This window comes from Aythya marila (genome assembly GCF_965140915.1).
Source record: "Aythya marila genome assembly, chromosome: 1".
NCBI lineage: Eukaryota > Metazoa > Chordata > Aves > Anseriformes > Anatidae > Aythya > Aythya marila.
The window spans coordinates 44,700,533-44,721,882 of NC_139042.1; positions in this window are offsets into that span (position 1 = coordinate 44,700,533).

Here is a 21,350-nt window from a genome sequence, read left to right on the forward strand (position 1 = left end):
TCTGGAAGAAATCAGGGAGCATTTTAATACCTGGTGAAATGGTGCAAAGTCACCTCTGGATCCAAGTCAGCCTAAAGTAACAGAGCTCTTGCTGACCACTGTCTTGTCATCTAGCATGATCCCAGTTCTCTCCTTTGAACAGAGCTGAGTGACAGTGAAAATGGCAATTAAATATTTCAGCAGATGAAATAATAATGAAACTAGAAAAATTTTCTTTTTGTTGTCAATGGTTCTGACCTCACCAGCACCGGGCATTGTTAGGACATCAGGAGACTCTGTTTCTGTAAAGTAGACCTTTCACAAGAAGAATATGGAATGAATGTTACCATGTTAACATTGTTAACATTAACATTAATGAATGTTAACATTCTGAGCAATATTCCTCAGTTTCTCGGGAATTCCTATTAGAACTCAGTAGATGGAAACAGTTATCTATACTGTTCACCGTCTTAGAGCCTCCAGCATCTGAGCTATCTTTCATAACCAGGTTCGTTTCTTTCCTACTTTACTTTACTTTACACAGTACTTTACACACCAAACCTCAGTGGAGTGACAATAACAGAGATGGTTGTGGAAGGACATCCCTGAAAATAGAGTTTTTTTACTTGTCTGGTAGCACTTGACATGGTTTTAAACTTATTTAAAGCATTAATTCTGCCCTGTTATTATTTGTTTGCCTTGTTTTGATTTGCTTTGGTTTTATTTGCTTTAGTGACTGATCAAAATCTTGCCTGTTTTCTCTGGTTTACTCACTTACCTCGCTGTTGGCCCCTGTATTTATCTGAATATCTGGGATGTCATCTAATCGTGATTTGAAGTGCTTAGGAGACAGAAAGTATAAAAATACTTCCCTGATAAAGTTTGCCTTTGCTAATAATCCTCTCCAGTTGTAAAAATATATAGCTGGCTTCTCACTTCAGGAGCATAGAAGTCATTGACCACCATGTTGATCATTTAGGAAAAAATGTTCAGGGAGTTTTATATCTCATACTAGAAATACAGAAAAGTTAATAAAAATCCTCAGGCTTACCAAGAAAGCTAGGAGTCAAAAGTATGGAAATTAGCTGCAGATACCAGGCACCAGAAAAATGAATAAAATAGATGTCCAGTTCAGTAAGTTTGACAAGATTTTCTCAGTGACAAGAAATTATAAAAGAGGAGCACAAGGAAAAAATTTGTCGAGTTTGTCATATGCCGCGTCTTAAGCATCATCAAACACTCTTTGCAATATTAAACTTTCGTAGTTCAAACCATTTTATCAGATGCACGCAAAGTAGGTTTGCCAGTAAAACAGGAAACTACCCTAAGGATATGGTTTTGAACATTTATTCAAGATGTCTTTTGAATGCTCTTTCAGCTTTCATTCTTAGATATTGGCAGAAACAGTATTGCTTTTGCTGCAGATGAGCAAATGGCTCCAAATGCCAGGGAAATTAAAGCTGTGAAAATACAGTTGCGAAAATAGTTTGGGGAGCCTGTACTCTGTGAAATGAACATTGGATAGATGTTGGTTCACTGCACACAGGGGACATGAATTTCTGTTTTGAAACCTCAGAAACAGCCCTACCTATCTGATTCTTTTAATAATAATTGTGGTGGAATCTGATGGAGAGAGCTCTTATACAACAGTGATATCACTCCTATCCAGGAAAGCATGAAAATATGTTCCTAAGATTAAGTGTGATGTATATTTAATTAAAAAGCACTTAATTGCATTCCCTGCACAGGCTGTTCTGAATCTGTGCCAAAGCACAGCTAATAAATTCTTTTTCAGTTCTCAAACGTTTTTAAAATGCTACTTAAAAACTGAGGGCCATATCTTTCACTGAGATGCGTCCACTTGGTTCACCAGACTTCATTGAAATTCTGCTCTTCTGAGTTCCTTAGTAATCTCTAGTTTCTTACTAATATGAAATTTAACTTTCTAAGATGGAGTCAGATTTCCCGTTTTCCATGTTTTTCTGTCCCAGAGAACCAAATACCCATGCTGTGAGGGAGCCTCAGAGAGCTTTATTACCAGTGATTACTTAAACTTTGTAGCAGACATTTGGGAGTGAACAGCGGTGGTTCTTGCAATTTTACAAAAGAGGTCGGAGGTATAGATAGCAACGTCCAAGTCTCATGCAAGCCTCATGACTTTCAGGCATGTGCCAAGTGCTCTGCCTTGTGGAAAAGCTGCATTCACACCAGAGGTTTCTATCACATGGTGTCTACCTGTGGGCCCCTTCATAAATCAAAAAACAACTCTCAAGAAATGTTCATCTCCTTCTAGCATGAGTGCCATACCAGCTCAGAGCTTTTTCAGCACTGAAAATAATTGTAGAACACATTTCTTACAGATTCAAATTTTGTTTTACAAATACCAGTTTGCTTAATCACCTGCTGGCTGAATTTTGATATGGAAATGAATTTTGGTGTGGAAATGCAACAACAGTGTAATTTCAATAAAATAATGAGAAAAAAGATGCCATGGGCAGCTCCTGTCACTTTCTACATGAATGCACATGGCTTTAAATTTTCTTTCTACTTCTGGATGGCAAGATTGCAGATTTATGCAATCTAAGTTCTTATAATCAAGCAAAGATGAGAAGGACTACAACAACTCCATATTTATCTATTTATTTATTTATTTATTTATTTATTTTTCCTCACAGTAGAATCACTTTGTGCAGTATATATTGGTAGTTATATGACGGGGAAAAAAGCATTGCTGTGTGTGTGTACAGTACAACACAGCACAGCTGGGGCTGTTTTTTTCCTACTTACTCTTATTTAATATGAAAAAGCTAAATGCGGACATTTGTATAGCTATCTAAAATACTGGAATATCTTCCCCCTTCCTGAAAAGAACATAAATATTTTTCAAAGGTAATTTCTAAACCCACTGTAAGACTCAGAACTAGAAACAAAATTATTTTTACTTCAATACCAGGAGGCTTGAACTTTGAAAATCTTTTTATGCTATTGTGAAATGTAGAATCTAGCTTTTGAAATCATTATAGAAAATACACCACAAAATAAAATTTGTGCACTGTGAATGCATGCACATGTCACCTACAATCTTGCTGTTCATGTTATGGAACCTGTTTCTAAGGAAAAAAAAAAGGACCAAAAGCAGATTAATTAAAAAAAAAAAAAAAAAAAAAAAAAGAGAGAGAGAGAACACAATATTTTATCAGCATAATTTATTTCTTTTAAGTACCAGAACTTGGGAATTTAGTAAATCACCATCCCTAATTTTAAGTGCATTTTGAAAGAAAGAGCAAGAGTTTGCAAGTTATCTTTTCGCAGCTCAAGGGGAAAGCTCCCTCCCTTCCTTTCACACCAGCTATTCTTGACCACTAAATTGTCTTCCTGCTTCCTCCCTCTTAGATTTCATGTTTAAAGCTGCAGAAAGTTAAGATAAACAGGAGCTGTCACACTAGTGTATGACTCAGTAATAATGTGAAGCTTTATGTCTTCTTTTTGTACTAGTAAGACTACTAGAGCTGCAAAGGATAATTGTTATGTTTTTAAAAATACAAACAGCTGTCTGTGGATGCTTTAATTAAAATTGATTTGCTCATAAGAGGTCTTTACAATCTTACTCTTTAAATAGATGGCTGTCAACATTTACACTCAGAAAAGCTATGCATGGATTTCAAACTACATTATTTTCACTGTAACTTAACATGGTGTCTTTCAAATATCCCAAAGCTGGTATATATACATGTATACTACCATAGAAGAGTAAACAGTCTGCTCTTGGCAAAGTATAAAAGCAAAAAAGACCTAGATTTATGATCCTATATCCCAGGATCTCAAATGTCCACTCAGAATAAACAGGAACTTTTAAAGCTTTGTGTATGACACACACTCCCCAGGACATTGGTAAACTGCACTGCATTTTGTTTGCTTAGAGGATGGGAGGGAGAGTAAACACTCACAAGTTTGGAAGTTTCATTCTGAGATAATAGGATATTTTACCACCTAATGCTTAAAATGCCTATCTCCTTCCTCTTTGGCTAACTAAACTCCTAGTGTAGGGAAAATGAAAGCTATTGGGTTTGTAGGATTGTGGTATTCCACTGGCCCCCTTAATATATTGTATGTCTGCAGATCTTTCATACTTAGTGAAATAAATCACATTTCCTTTAGGAAAGGGAGTAGCTCCTCAAACATGTGATTGGAATGAACAATATTGTTCCCAAAATAATATATACCCAAATGATATCCAATTTGCTGTAATGAAGTAGATTCAGTCCTGAGCAGTAGTAGCCAAAGTAAATGGCTACTTTATTGACAAGTAAATTGTATTGACAAGTATTGACAAGTAATGGCAACATTATTGACAAGTCAATAATGAACACCACATTGTAGTGTATGATTCTGTGATTCTGTATTCTCACATTAAGGAGCTCTTGATCACAACTGCAGGAAAAATGACTTGTTTAATTTTCGTTTTAGTCTTTAAATAAAGCTTGTCTGCCCTCCTGTCCATTCACTATTTTTGAGAGTTTTTTCTTCATTGTGTTAAAGGAAACTCATGTTTAAATTTCATCTGTATCTTTCTCAGTTATTGGCTATCTCAAATAATTTTTTTCAATGACTGTAGGATTGTTTGGGTTACAAGTTCTCTTGCATTCTTACATTTTTGTTTTACTGAAAAGCACTTTGCTAGTGTATTCCATGCACTTTCTTCCCTCTCCCTAAGAAAGGGATTTGCTCAGAAAGGGGGAGAGCTTTATGCACTCCACTTTTTTTTCTTAATCCTATTTCTCTTTCCTACTGTGTTGTGCAGGTGACTTAGATTTGGGGCATCTGAGCAGTACCACATCTCTTCCAACTCTTCCAAAGCTGGAGAGGGGCTGTATCATGATGCAGCAAGGAGGAGTACAGGTGTCATGTCTGTGTTCCCCTTTCCCAATCTCTTACTCCTTTTCTGTTCCATTCCACTGTTTGATGAGCTCACCTCTTTCCACAGCCTCCCACCTGAACATTAAATAACTTAATGCAAAACCTGTTTCAAACTACTCTAAAACTCATAACATTTCTTGTCCCTGTGTTCATGCTGCTACTAATTATATCTCTTCATGAGCATTTCTTTGTACTGACTACTGCATTAGTAAATTTTTCAGGTTTAGAACATCTGTATGCATTTGAGATATTTAAGTCAGGTATGAATGGGTGTGTTGATTCTTGGACAACCCAATCAGGAAGAAAAAGTTCTATAAATTAAATGGTCATTTATTATTCACATTGGCTTACTGAGGGCTTTGTTGGGTCTCATTCGCTCTTGAAAGACTATAAAAAAAATAATAAGTTGTTGTGGAAATGTTTTTTAACTTTTATCCAGTCAAACAAAAGTCCAGTCCTTGTGTCCAGTCTAAAGCCTTCAAAATCATAGGGATTGGAAGTCTAAGTTTGGAATAATGATCAAGTCACAGAAATGCCTTTTTTTTTTTTTTTAACGTTGGGCTGTGGCCTTAAAATACTCTTGTGAAATTTAGCTAGAGCAAAGTGCCCAGCACAGACGGTATTACTTAGCTTCAATTCTTTCAAGTTTGGATGCAGGTGAAGCAGTTAAAAAGACTGCCCTTGGGTGTCTCTTGTATGGCCTACTGTCTACTCCAAATGGACACTGTTTGAAATACTTGAGCTGTAGTACCTATCCTGGACACAGGATTTGTGCTAAGAGAACTCACTAATCAATCTGGGTCCTGCACTTGCAATAGAAGCAGGAAAGAATATGAGGCCTGTAGTACCATAAATGACGGGTTTTGGTTTAACACAGGCAATGTGTTTTGCAGTGTTTGCAAAGCTCTATTTGATGTGGATAGCCTAGAATTTACAAGACAGATGCAGGAAGATAGGAAATTCATTAGTGGAGATAACTCAGCACTTATTGTAATTGGTTCTACATCTTCTGAGGTTTCTTTAGTAATATTTGTTTTTATTGAAATATCATATAGCAAACAGCAGATAAATTATGTGAAGCAAATTTAACAGGCAGAAAAGTTAGTTGGCCAAATTTAGATTTAAATTTAGATTTAAAACATAAAGGGAAAATCATTTCATCTTTGAGAAAGCTTTTTTTGTTTTGTTTTGTTTTTTTGTTTTGTTTTGTTTTGGTTTTTTTTGGGGGGTGGGTGACTGGTAAAACAGTCCTTCAGAATGAGCAAACAGCACCAGCACTGCCAGAATTAGGCTCTCAGTTTAAATATGGTGAATGTTCTTATTTGCACTTCTTAGCCCATTCAGTTCTCTCAAGCAGGTATGAATCACTGCCTCAATAGTTTAACCTTCCAAGACAGTCTGCTTGCCAGTAGACATGCCAAGTAGTTTTAGCAGTTGCCAGCAGTAACATCTGAACCGTGCTATGGCACAAGCTGTCTAGTCAGTATAAGAACGTGTCTCCAGCAGCATACCTTGCTGCACTAAAATGAAATTTGCTTATGGGTTATAGTTCAATTACAAAGGAGGCCATTCTTTTTTATTTGTAATGTTTGCCTTACCGTATATGTCTACTGTTACACTGCTTTCATGTATTCACATTTCAGCCCTAGTAAAAGCCTAAAATATTACAAACAGCTAACAAAACAAGAAAGACAGTTTTGGTATTTGATTGCTTAATCTAAAGGGAGAGAGACCTGACAAGTGGAACAACTGATAGGAAATAACCATATCATACACACCGGGTACTCCTGCTAGGGTGCATTGCCTTCCCACATCCTTCAGTATCATTACAAGTGGGCCAATGTTTCTCTGTCATCTGTTCTTTTCTGTTTCTGAAACATAAATATTATTTCTTCCCAAGATATAATCCCTAAAGGTAGGATTTATTTAATCTAATGTCAGTTATCCGTAAATTAGGTATCTTTGCTAAGCTGGTTGTACAGATTTTCTCTGTAGTCAATGAGGAAAGACAAGTTGGGGCAATTTGTCTCTTTTACTGAGATCTTTACTCAGATCAGCTTCTCTATGGAGGTGTCTGTGTTTTCTCTCCACTATAGCACAGAAGACCCAAGCAACTAGATTAAATTTTGGAGAGAGAGGAATAGCACCCCCAGTCTTACAACATGTACCTGTAATTTCCTAGGGTCTCTGTGACTGTTGCAAAGGCTGTTATCCATTCTCTCAATATTCCCGCCAGTATAACACTGGCTCTTATGCTAATTGAATTAAAAGATATATATATATATATATATATATATGTATATCTTTTTTATATATATATGTATATCTTTTATATATATATATATCTTTTAATTCAATTAGCATAAGAGCTAATTATATATATAAAAATATATTATAAATTATAATATATAAATATATATTATATATTATATATAATATGTATAATATATAATATAATATAATATATAAATAATATATTATATATAATATAATAATATTAGCATAATGATCATTTTGACATTTTATATATATAATATATATATTATTATTACATATATGTATAATATATATATATATATTATGTCAAAATGATTATTTCATCTAAATGCTGCTTGTGTTCCTGGTGACTACCAAGGAAAGCAGTTTTATAAATTTAAAATAAGTGATCTGATGTCAGTTGCCATGTGCCCATGGGCAACTTTGGAAAGGCTTAAGTCGCACTGGAAGATAAGCTTGCTCTGTATTCTTTATACATGTACTTACAGTATAATATTTTTACTGCTGGTAGAGTAAACATTTTATTTCTGAAACACCATAATTGTTAAGTTATTCTAGACAGATGAAAGCAAATGCAATGGACTGTAGCTAATCAAGAAACCATTGGAATATGTGCAGAAATAAGGCACTGATAGACAAAAGGGGAGGCACCCATCATTCTAATTAAGTAGCAGCAAGACATTTGTCCTCAGATCTTTAATTTAATCATGTTCTCAATTTCTCTGCCAAATTATGATTCCTATTTTTAACCATCAATTTGTCATCACTTATTGCTGATCCTCTCCACTACATGAGTACATTCTCCCATAGCTTCTGCTAGCAAAATTGTTTACTTAAAAGTCCTGGAAATATGTGTAGTGCTTGTACTCACACTCACTCTTCCTACATTCCCAAACACATATACATGGGACACATATAATGTACAAGTTTAGTGGTTTTACATAGTAATAGGTTAGTACAAGAAGCAGACCTCTATTAATAGATAACAGAGAAGGAAAACAGATTTTCTGTCTTTTGGCTTTATTACAAAATGTTTACTGGAAGTTGAGTTTTCATTTTTACCAGAATTTTGTACACAAAAAGTATGAATGGTCTGTTTTGGAATTCGTAAGAGTGAGAACCAAAGAATGAAAAAGGTCAAAAATCTGTACTGAAGTTATTGATATTCCTGGGAAATTATGTGTGTTTTATTTATTTATTTACCTATGGCATTTTACAAATATATTAAAATCTTACCTTGAAATTCCAAGGCTTAACATTAATCATGCTAGCTATCCCAGCCTGACTACAGTGCAATTGCTTTGTTTATACTATAAAGTATGTTAAGCAAGTAATCCATGCTCTTGCTAGAGGGAAAAGTGTAATTGATTAAAAGACCAAGAAAACAATCATTATTAGGAAGCAGAGGAGCAAAATCAAGGCAAAGTCTGCATCACAAAATAACTACAGGATAGAGGTATGACTTGAGGTAATGAAAGAGGATTGACTTGAGGTAATGAAAAATGACAGATTTTCCGGTATGGTAAGAGAGAATGAGGGCTGAATGATTTTTAGAGAAAAAATAGTGCTGGAATTTTAACTCTTATTGAGAAGACTGACTGTAGAAAATGAAAACCCTTGGCACTTAAAGCAAATTTAAATGTTAAAGCAAATTTAAAAACATTTATCTGAAAAAGGTGTCAAAATATGAAATGAAAGTCCAACACCAGCCTTCCTGGCAATTAACATGAGATTCTAATTATCAGATGAAAGAGTGATTTTTGCTATTATTATTTTTTTTTTTTTTAAAAACCATGATTTTTGCTCTGAAAATTACATTTTTCCAACCCTCTTACCTTGTATTTTGTGGTGCTTTTCCATGAAAGTGAGGAAGCTTTCAGCTACTTTCAGTAGGTAAAATATACATGACTTCCCCCTTCTCATTACCTCTCATTTCTAAAATAATGCACCTCAAAACCCATCTTGTTAACAATGAGATTCTTACATAACTACATTTCTGTTTTGAATTTCCCTGTGACTGATGTTGTTTCTTGCTAATCTAACGTTTTGGAGTTTTTATTTTAAGTGTGTTTTAGTGTTCATTCCCCAGAGCTCTTCTGAGATACATGTTCTTCATTGTTATACTTTGGATTTGGAAACTGCACTCGTCATTTGGAAACACACTTGTCATGGCCTAAGACAGAGTTCTTTAGGGTTGAGTTTTATCTGGAGAGGAACAGCAGAAGTGATCCTGTAAGGGCAAGGAAAACATGAAGGGCAAACAGCAATACAGGGGCTTTTGTAAGAGCATGTAATCCACGGCCACTGACACATGGAAACAATGAAATGAAGCTGGAAACACTGAAATGTAGCTGGAAGTTGTAAGTGCAGTGTTATGAACAGTTCTGTCTCTCCAGGACAGTAGTCATAAATAGGAAATGACATTGGTATTTTCTTTTATTTCCCTTCAAGGAGATACACTCAATGCACCTTCAAGACAAGATATCTCTGACACACGAAGATCCACACAAAGATTGAGGCGAACTGTAGTTTCCTACCTCCATTTTACGATTTTTCCAATGGGAAAAATTCATCCTTGAGTTGGTGTTCTGTCATCACTACCCTTACACAGACCATCTACCCATTACAAGACATTTCTGCTCAATTATGAGACCTGTATTTAAGTAACTGAATAGAGTCCCAAATGCTTAAATTTTCATTACTTAAGTTGTTTGTGAGTGTACCAGACTGTAGATGCCAAAACGTAATGCCTGCAAATGAACTGCATTTCTAAGCTCTCATTATAATCAAACCACTTTTATTTACTATTGCCATTAGCATCAGGAGAGTAGGATATGATTTGACAGAACTTTTTTCAGAAAACAAGACTGATGATTATAAGAGTTTCCTAATTGATTTGTGGAAGCCAAATTCTTCTATTAGCAGGCATAGGGAGGAGAGTTTTAGTAATTCATCTTATTTGAGAGCAGTGCAATTATTTAGTAAGAAATCTTTTCCAAACTGCATACAGATGTCAGACCTGGGGTTTTCATTAAAGTAACGGATGTAGCACCATTTAAATGAAGTTGAATATGTTAATCCTAAACAACAGTGACTTTGGGTTTATTTAGCTCAAGAAGCCTTTTTTTTTTTTTTCTTTTTTTCTTTTTCTTTTTTTTTTTTTTTTCATCCTCACTTTGTTCCCATTTGTTTGAATTTTAAGTGGTAGGTTTTAATCAGAACATGTTTATATATTTTAGGATGTTTATATTAAACCATGTAGTGCTTCAAGCAACTCTGCAGGACAAAGGTACTCTGTACATCAGTTTATTTTTACTGCTGGTCAGATGATATTCTGTGACATGACAGTACACCTCATACTTGCCAAAACATTGAAGAAAGGTAATGCCTGAAGGCGGGATAAAAATGTTATTTAAAAGAATCTTCAGATCATATTTGTAAGAGACTTGCATGAGGAAAAATATTTTTCTGTCACAGAGGGTAATTAATAACATCTGTAAGAAGCATGCCCAACAAAATAGAGTGTTGTTTTTTTGTTTTTTTTTTTTTGTTTTTTGTTTTTTGTTTTTTTTTTAAATTGGGCTTGTTCCAGTGTCCATAAGAAAATATCACAGGAAAGAAACTTACAGTTGGCTATTCATGTAATATAATACCTCTTGCAGCTTTTGGTCTAGATACGTGCTCTGTCAGAAGCAGGAAGTCTCCTGGATGCTCTATAGTGCCTGACGCATTTTTGAAATCTGTATTCAAGTGAAAGAATGTAAGTATAGCATAGTTATTGAGGTGACAACTTAGGCACTTCCTTGCTTTGACAGAATTACTCTCAAAGAGCATGGATAAACAAACCAAAGAGGCTACCTGGAAGGATGAATGCAATGGGCTCACTTCAAGCCAGCTCTGGGCAGGATGACTGGCAGTTTTGAAATAAGACCCCCTGAAGACCTGTCACACCATCCTTGCGGGTCTCAGGAACTTTTGTGTTGGTGTCAGCTTCTGCAGAACTACTTGCAGGACACTCCTTGTAACTTTGCTGTATGTCCTGTCAAGGTGCAGCACACTGCACACAGAGGAGTAAACTATTGTGTAAGGCTGTAGTCTGACAGCCTTACTTAAAAGCTATATACTAGGACCTCTACACAGTTAATAGCTTGAAATAAGCAAAACTTTCTGAGCAGCAATCCAAACCAGCCAGCAGAGCTACCTCCTCTAATCTGTCCTAGTTTAGGTGACTTCATCTGGTTTCTCTGGGTAATTTATCACTCTGGTGATGGACATTACTGCAGTTCTTTGCAGTTGTCATTGATGTCTGCAAGTGGTATGAGCTCAGAATCCTCCTTTGTGTATTGCTTAAACAACTTGTGTTTTTCCTGCATCTTATACACTCCAGACTTCCTTGCTGTATTTGCTGTGGTTGCTGGTTAGTACCTGAGATGCAGCCCTCAGCTGCGCTTTGTTCTCTTTGCTTTTCTATCCTGCAGCACAAATGAAACCATTTAACTCAGACCCTGCCCCATCCCTCTGGCAGATGGTGAGACCCAGTAGACCAATCTATTCCTGAGTTATCTTCTAAAGGACTCAGGCAATCATTTGTTGTATGTAGGTGACATTTCACTTCCATGTTGAAAGGTCAGGATAGGGCACAGTCATCACAGCTAAACATACTCAGGCTCTACATCTAACATGAACTATCTCTTTTAATTGCTAGCTTATTCCCTGGATTTGTACTGGTCTGATCCAGATAACCATCTCCAAGACACATCTTCAAGAGATTACTCCTAAACCAGTTTGAGGTAAGCATGCTGGTGCCACCTGGCCTTCAGGCCACCTGAAGTGTGGTGGCACACTTTGTTGAGAGGTGCAGACATAGCCTCAGAGTCTGTGATAAAGGAGAGAGATCTTTTTTGATCAGCGACTCCTCCCAAGATGAACCGATTAAAGGTAAGATTTCATATGCCAGAGCTGCTTTTCCAAGATAAAACCTAATAACTACAATCTTTTTGTCAGGCCTTGTTGGCAGCAGCAAAGGCTTCTAGAGGTCTCTTTACTAAAGCAGACAAGTATTCACCTAGAAATCTGGGAAAATAAGCCTAGTTTATCTGAACAAAGACTTCTGCAGTTGTATGTTATGAACCAAACAAATGAATAGATTATTAAACAATGCTCTATTGAGCATTGAGAAGGAGGAAAGGAGAGGCAAAGAAGCAGAAAAAATGTACAGCTCCTCCCACAGAGTACACAGCTACTAGCTTGAGTCTTCCTCTTTTTCTAGCAAGAGATTGTTTAGAGTTTTGTCTACTTACTTCTGGTTATGTCTCAGTCTCTGCTTGACCATACAGGCTATCAGCCAGTTTAGGATGAAGGATTAGGAGGCCTTTTACTAGGGTTGCAGTTACATAGCTATTTCTATTTGTATGATTCTTATAAATAAATTTACAGCATGAAACATAAGTAAAATACATTTAGGCACAGTCACCGCTTCACTCCCCCAGCTTCCCCTTTTTTCTCTCTATGCCATCAAGGTGACATATGTATGAGGGCTTCCATTTTAGGCAGGTTGATCTCTTTTGCTCAGCCTCCTTAAACAACATGTACGGAGCTTACTTCAAAATATTTGTAATCAACATATTGTGTAAACTGTTATGTAGTCATGTGTTAAGCTTAATAATTTTTCAGCTTGTCTCTGAAGTGCATTTCACTGGTAGGTCTCTTGAAATAATAAAACAGGTGTTAATAGGAAATTGAAAGTGGCTGTGTTTTATACTATTACAGATTTTGGATTTAGCTGTCTATACTGTAAACATTGCCTAATCGAGACTGTCACCTGAAAAAAAAAATAAATAAATAAAAAGGCAAGCTGAAGGGCTCTTATCTCCTCTCCTGAAATTGGAGATATTAGCATTTGTACACTGTCAGTTTCACAGAAATGTGGGACAAACATATCTGAGTCCTTTTCAGGTTTACAGGGCTGGGTATAGCTACCTTATGAATAGAAAGAGCATGATGTTTGGGAAATTTGATCAATTATCATATGATTAGAATGCATGATATGAGACACATTAAATGGGACTTGTTTCTCCATCTCTGTTTTCTGATCATTGATCTATATCATGTGCAGACATGGTGCTTCAAGTCAAGGAATTGCTGAGAAGTCCATGATCATCAGATCATACTGCATATAGCTGTATTCATACTTTCACAAAACTCTGGCATCAGCTTCTATCATCATTAAAGGCATTGTAGTTCTCCCTGTTTTCTGAAACAAATATCTGAAAGTGATGACATGTATTTAGTTTTTATTTTAACTGTGGTAATTTTTTTCAGTCACTGTTGTGTTATAGATAAAGGACACTAGCAGTAACTTATATGTATCCAAACAACACAAAATACTGCTGTTTAATAAACTGTGGCCCACTTGCAAAATTATTAACAAGAATAGTTATTTACTGGTAATATATTCTAGTAATGCCACTAGAGGAAAGAGCAACTAAGAATCCAGTGAAGAGTACATTTTTTCTTGGCCAATCTAAACAAATCTAATCTTGTTTTGCTCCAAGGGAACAATTTCTTCCTGTGCCACCAATAGGAGGTCTTTTGCTTGACTTGGCTTGTTCTGTTGGCATATACAGCAAACCCTGACAGTTTCCTCAATATCTCTGTTCAGCTGAGCCAATATAAAGCATTTCTGGTTCTCTTCTTAGGTTCTTCAATCCTTACATGACCTGTATGGTGTTTTTGTTTGTTTGTCTGTTTGTTTTGTGTATGTGTGTGAAAGGTACTGCAAGAGTGTAGAAATGATGTTTCTTCTGTCCTTAAGCCTAAATTCTGTGTAGATTTGAAAGACCCTCTTGAACTGGCTGGTCGGACAACCCCTTACAAACAATTTCTGTTATTTATACATTTTTTACCCTTAACTAGTACTAATCATTTTTGTTCATCCTCTGCATAGGCAATGGATGCTTAAGTTGAATTGATGCTAGATCACAAGGGCTAAAAGGACATACTGGACTGAGGTGACAAAGGGACACAGCATTCCCAGTTTATATTAAAATGAGGGTTGAGCAGAAGTCACCGTGTTTTAAACACATTGTGATATGTCTGATACCTTAAAGTACATCACTGCCCATCCAGATGGTAATTTGGACAGTAATTAAATGTCTTTCTTCATCTATCATAAACGTTTTAAAACTTACAAAAGAAGCAGCAGACCTGAGCAAGTCAAAAAAGTAAAGTTGGCAGACCTTCTGCAGAAATAGTGGAAGATGAAAACAAAAACAGGGATTATTTTAATAGCTTATTTCATTTGTATTGACTCTATAGTCAATCATGTCTACAGATTTCCCATTTACTCTCACAGATTTACTCCCACCTTTTTTTTTTCCCATCTACTTTTTTCCTCTCAGAGCATCATAGAAAAGATTTAAGCAACAAATAAAGCCAATAATAGCAAAGCTAATTTTGCTACATTGTTTGCTGTGTTTGTATGTTCTTCCTTTCCTCTACACTTTGTCTTTCTTGTGTATATATTTTATGATTTCTTTGGTCCTGAGACTTTCGCTGGTTGTATGTTTATACTGTCAATGCCTAACATGATGGATGCCTATTGAGTTGTCCTGTACCTGATGCATAAAAAATATAGCAATAACTAAAGTAATTTTTTATTTCTTAATGGTTCTTATGGCATACTGTGAGCTTCTCATTGGTCTGCACAGTATATGCATATCAAATATATGCATATCAACATCAGAGTTTGGGGGAGAAAGAACAAAGTCAGAAACTATGATGCCACTGGAGAAGCAGCACTTTGTCATTTTGTTGGACACTGGTAATTTGTTTCTTTGATATGGGTTCTTGTGTTTTGATACACAAAGTAACACTGAAGACTATCATTAACTCATCTCTTACTTGAATACATATACTCTGGCCTTGAAAAACATACTACAGAACAGGAGTTCATGTTTAAGTCTACAAACAGCCACATCTTTGAAAATTTGTCCATGACATAGACTGTCATTAAAAGATTGTAGTTGCATGCTATGTATATTATTCATCACATTGTGTCTTGCTGCATAGTGAATAATTTACCACAAGGAAGAGTACAGTACATGAAAAGTAATCTGAAAGTTAGCCCATGCTGTCTGCTTTATATATACAATTGATCATATACATAGTAAAGACAGAGAAAAGAAACATATGTTCAGTCTTTGAAGAACTTTCAAGGTTTGCATTTCACCATCACAGTTTCCCTCAGTGATTCATTTGGACTGTACATTGGTCTTTTAAGTCACATGGTCTTTTTCCCCTACAGTTGTGTGATGATATGCTAACATAAATATAAGCTAGAATCCCAGAACAATAGAGTAATTTAAATTCCAAGAAACCTCAGTAAAACAGTCTGGTTGAAGCAGGCTCAATGGACAGGTTGCTCAGGATCTTGTCCAGTTGAGTTTTAAGTATCTCTAGTTCCCTTTATGACAGAGACAGGCACTTAAGCTCTTCCTTGGACTTGCTGCATAATTTATCCATTGCTGTTGCTGTTGGTGTTGTTAGTGACAGTGATATGGCCTTGACTGGGAAGAATACTTCAAGTTTCTTCATGCTTCATGTGTTGGAGCAAAGATGTCTAGCATAGGAAAATAGATGCATGCAAGATGGACCTTTCTCTTCTCAGAAGCTGACATCAAATTAGGCTGTTTTGACTGGGACATTAACTTTTATCTTGCTTTGTCAGGGAGACAACCACAGCCCTTGTTGACTGGCAAATCTGGATTAGCTGAGTTGCTAAGACACTAGCCATCATACTTGAGGAGTCATAGCAGTCTGGTGAGGTTCCCACTGACTGGAAGTGGGGAAACATAAATGTCATTTTTAGAAAAGGAAAAAAGTAAAACCTGGGGAACTACAGGCCAGTCAGTCTCACCTATGTGCCTGGCAAGATCACAGAGCTGATCTTCCTGTAAACTATGCTAAGGCACATGGAAAATAAGGTGATCAGCAACAGCCAATATGACTTCAGTAAGGGCAAATCATGGTATACAGATCTGGTGGCCTTCTATGATGGGGTACAACATTTGTGCACAGGGGAAGAGCAACTGATGTCATCTGTCTGGACTTGTGCAAAGCGTTTGACACTGTCCCACATGACATCCTTGTCTCTAATTGGAGAGACATGGCTTTGACAAATGGGCCATTCGGTGGGTACGGAAATGGCTGTGTGGTCACACTCAAAGAGTTGTGGTCAATGGTTTGACGTACAAGTGGTGAGCCATGATGAGTGATGGTTTTCAGGGGCAAATATTGGGGCTGGTATTGTTTAACATTTTTGTCAGTGATATGGACAGTGAAACTGAGTGCTCCCTCAGCAGCTCTGACAATGACACCAAGCTATAAGGTGTGCTTGACATTCTGGAGGGAAGGGATGGACAAGCCTGAGAGGTTGGTCTGCGAGAACCTCTAGAAGTTCAACAAGGCCAAATGCAAAGTCCTGCATCTGGGCTGGGGCAATCTTAAACAAAAATACAGGTTGGGTAGAGAACAGATTGAGGGCAGCTTTGAGGATAAAGACCTGGGGGTGTTGCTTGATGAGAAGCTCAACATGAGCTGGCAATGTGTGCTTGCAGCACAGAAAGCCAACCATATCCTGAGCTGCATCAAAAGCAGCATGGCCAGCGTGGCCAGCAGGTCGAGGGAGATGATTCTCCTGCTCTATTCTGCTCTCATGTGGCCCCAGCTGAAGTACTGGAGCTCTGGAGCTTGATTTGACAGGGCTGCAGAGCCAGTTCTAGTGGTGTTTCACTATTTACCAGTAACAAGGTAACTTGCAATTATTTACAAATAACAAGGTAACTTTCACTATTTACCAGTAACAAGGTAACAAGTAACACCTGCATTCAGCTCTGGGGCCCCAGCACAGGAAGGATGTGGACCTATTAGAACAAGTCCAGAGAAGGGCCATGAGGATGATCAAGGGTTAGAGCACCTCTCCTATGAGGACACACTAAGGGAGTTGGGGTTGTTCAGCCTGGAGAAGATAAGGCTCTTAGAGACCTTACAGCAGCCTTCCAGTACATAAAGGGGGCCTACAAAAAAGCAGGAGAGGGTATGTAGTGATAGGACAAGTGATAATAACTTTAAAAGAGGGTAGGTTTAGATTAAATATAAGGAAGAATTTTTTTCACTCAGAGGGTGGTGAGGCACTGGAACAGGCTGCCCAGAGAAGCTGTGGATGCCCCATCCCTGGAAGCGTTCAAGACCAAGTTGGATGGGGCTTTGAGCAACTTGGTCTGGTCGGAGGAGTCCCTGCCCATGGGGGGAGGAAGTTGGAACTAGATGGTCCCTTCTAACTCAAACCATTCTATGATTCTATTTTGTGGTTCAATTGCATTACTGTGGTTTTGACCCCTCTGAACCAGTAAGTGTATCTTCCCACTGTGCATGTAAGATACTAAAGGGACACAGTCCACCACATTTCCCAGTGTCAGCACCTACAATATGTGAATTGGTGGGGGCATCACTACTTGATTCTGCAGAACCTTGCTGCTCATTGTGGATATTCATGAATGCCATGATCATGTGCCTGTTCAGTTCTTCTTGGTTCCTCACCACTGTTGCTATCATCACTGAAGGCTAATCCTGTGTGATGTTGCACAGCTAGATATTGGGGTGTCTGGAGACTCTGAGACACAGACCTAGCTCTTAGACTCTGGCACTTCTGTGTAGGATTGGCCTGAGCATGGAGGAGCATACTGTAAGGTTAGTTCTCCATGCAACTTGTGCATATTTTGGAAATAGTGAAACGTCCCTCAAATTCCAGATTCTTCCTAATTTCCCTCAAAATCCAGATTCTTTCTTTGACCTCAGATGATATTTTTCTGATTTTGAACTGGTGAAACCATAAATGTTGATCTCCTCTTTACCCTAACTGACACTTCTTTAAATGCTGTTTAGCATCATACTCATTCAGCTGTGGACACAAATGAGATAACTGCCTCACAATCTAACATAGGAATGTTTTATAGCATGTTGCCAAGGCTAAAACATATCATTTTTGTCTGTAGCATGAGAATCAGGAAGGGCACACAAGGCTGTGATGCCTGTGGGTTGAAGAAGTCAGATATGCCAGCATTTATTTTTGTATTAGGAATGAAACCTTGGCATGCAATGTTTTCCAGTTCATGCCTTCATTTATTTATTTATCTATCTATCTATCTATTTATTTATTTATTTTTGTCAAGGCTGCTATTTAGGCTCCCCCCAACCTTCAACACCACTCACCACCCAACAGTGGGATTTTGGGTGATAAATAACATGTGTGTAGCCAAGAAGATCAAAGAACTGAGTTCTGAGCATGACACATGGACAAAGGAACACGACAATACAGATATGACACTGTTTGGAATTCTGCAGTGTCCAGGACTCCTTTATACAGAGTGCTTCTCAAGCAAATATGGGAAACAGATCCCATTCCAAATGGTCTAAGACAAGATCTAACAGAAGGATATAAAAAGATGTGGAAATGGGAGAGAACTATAACAGCATTATCCAGCATAAAAAAAACACGGTTGCTATCTATTTCCCTCACCATGCAAAAGACCAAGGAAAATTTCATAGTAATTCATTCACAGACCAATGCTCAGAGTACATCCTGTGTAAGACTGTCATGCAGAGATATGTTTGGAAGACCACAAGTGAACATTTCAAGCTGCTGTCAGTGCAGAAGCACTGGGCGATAAATGAAAAATGTTGAGAACTTGTCTGCAGGGGCATCATCTGTCCTGGCAGAGAAAGAGCACTTCAAATGAAAATGTAGTAGTAACTGCATGCAGCAGTGATAAATACAAGACAGAAGGATATAGAGAAGAACAGAGTTGTGAAGAGCCAAAAAATGAAAAGTTTATATTTATGCCATGAAAAAAAAAAAAGAAAGAAAACAAAGGGTCTTGAAGAAAACAGAAAACCTATTTCCTGATTACAAATTACGAACTTCAACCTTTCCTGAATATTAGTCCAGGACAATCCACCTCCCTTCATGAATGTGAATTACTGTCAAAATTCAGCATCAAATACCAAATGGGTTAACTTATCTGCTTAAACCAACAAATAAATCATCCTACAAGAAGCTCTTTCAACTACTGTTTTTTTGGAGTGACTCCCAATAATATTAATGACATGAGTTCTTTCAACTTGAGTCTTTTGGAATGGCTCCCAATAAAGTTAATGACATGAAGCTCTTTCAACTAGTGTCCATTAATTTTGGAATGTGTCCCTGTAATATTAATGCCATTCCTTCAACTCATTCATCATTGTAACATCATAGTATTTGTACATTCATTTTCCTATATATTGAACTACTTTTCCTTGTAATAAACTAACATTTTTAGGTAATTAAACAGCATTTTGATCTAAATATATATCCAATATTAATATATGCAGTGTTTATAGGCAGACACAGAGAACTGAATTAGTGAAACGAACAAAAAAATCCACTAAACTGGAAATACTGCAATTTGCAAATGCAGTATATGCTTTAATTAACAACTTTATTATAGGATAACTTCAGGCATGCAAAAAGTAATGCAATGTGTTTTATTATTTACTCAGTAGAGTTGTCAAGCTAATTGACATAAAAAAAGGTGTGACTTCTTTTTGTGTCTATATAGAAATGAGTCATAAAAAGACAATGTATCTTTCAACCTTTTAAAGTACCTGTTTCTGGAATGCCAACATTGTTATGAAGCGTATTTATTCTCTGATGTATTTTTTCCATGTTTCAGACAATGAAATTGAGTCTTTTGGAATAGCTTGTCCAGACTGAATTGGATCTGAGGGTTTCTGTGCACAACAGTAACTTAACTTTTTACACTCTCTATCTAAATTACTTCTACTGAGAAAAGACTGTTTGTCTGGATGACAATTAGGATTTTAATGACGTATCACCAACTGACTCAGACCAGGTTTTTCCTACGCCTCTCCTTCTTTTTTTTTTTTTTTTTTTCTTCTTCTCATTTACCCCCCCCCTTTTCCCTTTTTTTCCTTTCTCTCCCTCTCTTTCTCTCTCGATGTTCAGAAATTTGAAACAAGTGTAAAAGAAGATGCTTGGATGCCTAATATACACTCAGGCTCTGTGCCATATAATTTTTTATGTTCTTGTCTGTTTCATCCTTTTTCACACAATCACTGACTTCTAGAAGAAATAAAGGGGTAGGGGGAATAAATATTTGCTGTGTATCCTGCTCAGGAATATTTATAATAGCCTTAGGTGTCTCATGAGTGGAAATAAAGAACTTCTTTTCCTGTCAAACTTTTGAACTGTCAGAGAGTCTTTATATGCAGAGACAGGAATGTCAGCTTTGTGACAAGAAGTTTTCTGAATACAAACCTTCCTAGAAACAAGTGCTGTTGACAACACATTTTCCTTGTCATGCCACAATTCCAGTTCTCTCTGTACAGATTTTCCACCATCTTCTTTCTAGAAAGAGTGAAACTAAGTATGTTTCCTATATAAGTGAAGAGCTGAAGGAAGAAGGCAACAAGATAAGATTCAGATAAGATTTCACTCCTCTGCTGGCCTACAGAAAAACCAACATGTTTACCATGAATAGGATCAGAAACTGAATTTTTTTCTTCATAATACTAAGGACATAAAGGGCATGTGGAGGGAAAAAAAGAACTCAAGCATTTGATGGGTTTGTGCCTGCAGGGAGAAGAAACATATGAACCACACATCTTGGTGTATTCCACTTACAGGTAAGTAACTTAACCACTTTTGTGCTTCCTATGTCAGACAAAAGTCAGTGGTAAAAGTATACAAAAACAGAAAGTGTGTTACTCCCCCCAAATAAGATAGCACTGTAGGAAATACGTCTATGAAATAGATTTTCTTTGACACTGTTGAAACTTTCAATGTTTCTATGGTGAAGACAAGTTTTTTTTTTTTTTTTTTTTTTTTTTTTTGCCATCTCCCAGTGTAAAACATGAAATACTGGAAAGTTGAATGACATGGCAATCTAAGAGGTTCATAGCTCATTCAGGAATAGATACTATGAAACATCTCCCATATGTATACCTAATAAGTAATCCATCCTTAAAACATATAAACCCTTAAGCACCAAATACCAGACCCATATCTGCTCTTCACAGGTATTATTTCACTACCTTGGAGGAAGCACTTTATAGGAGCT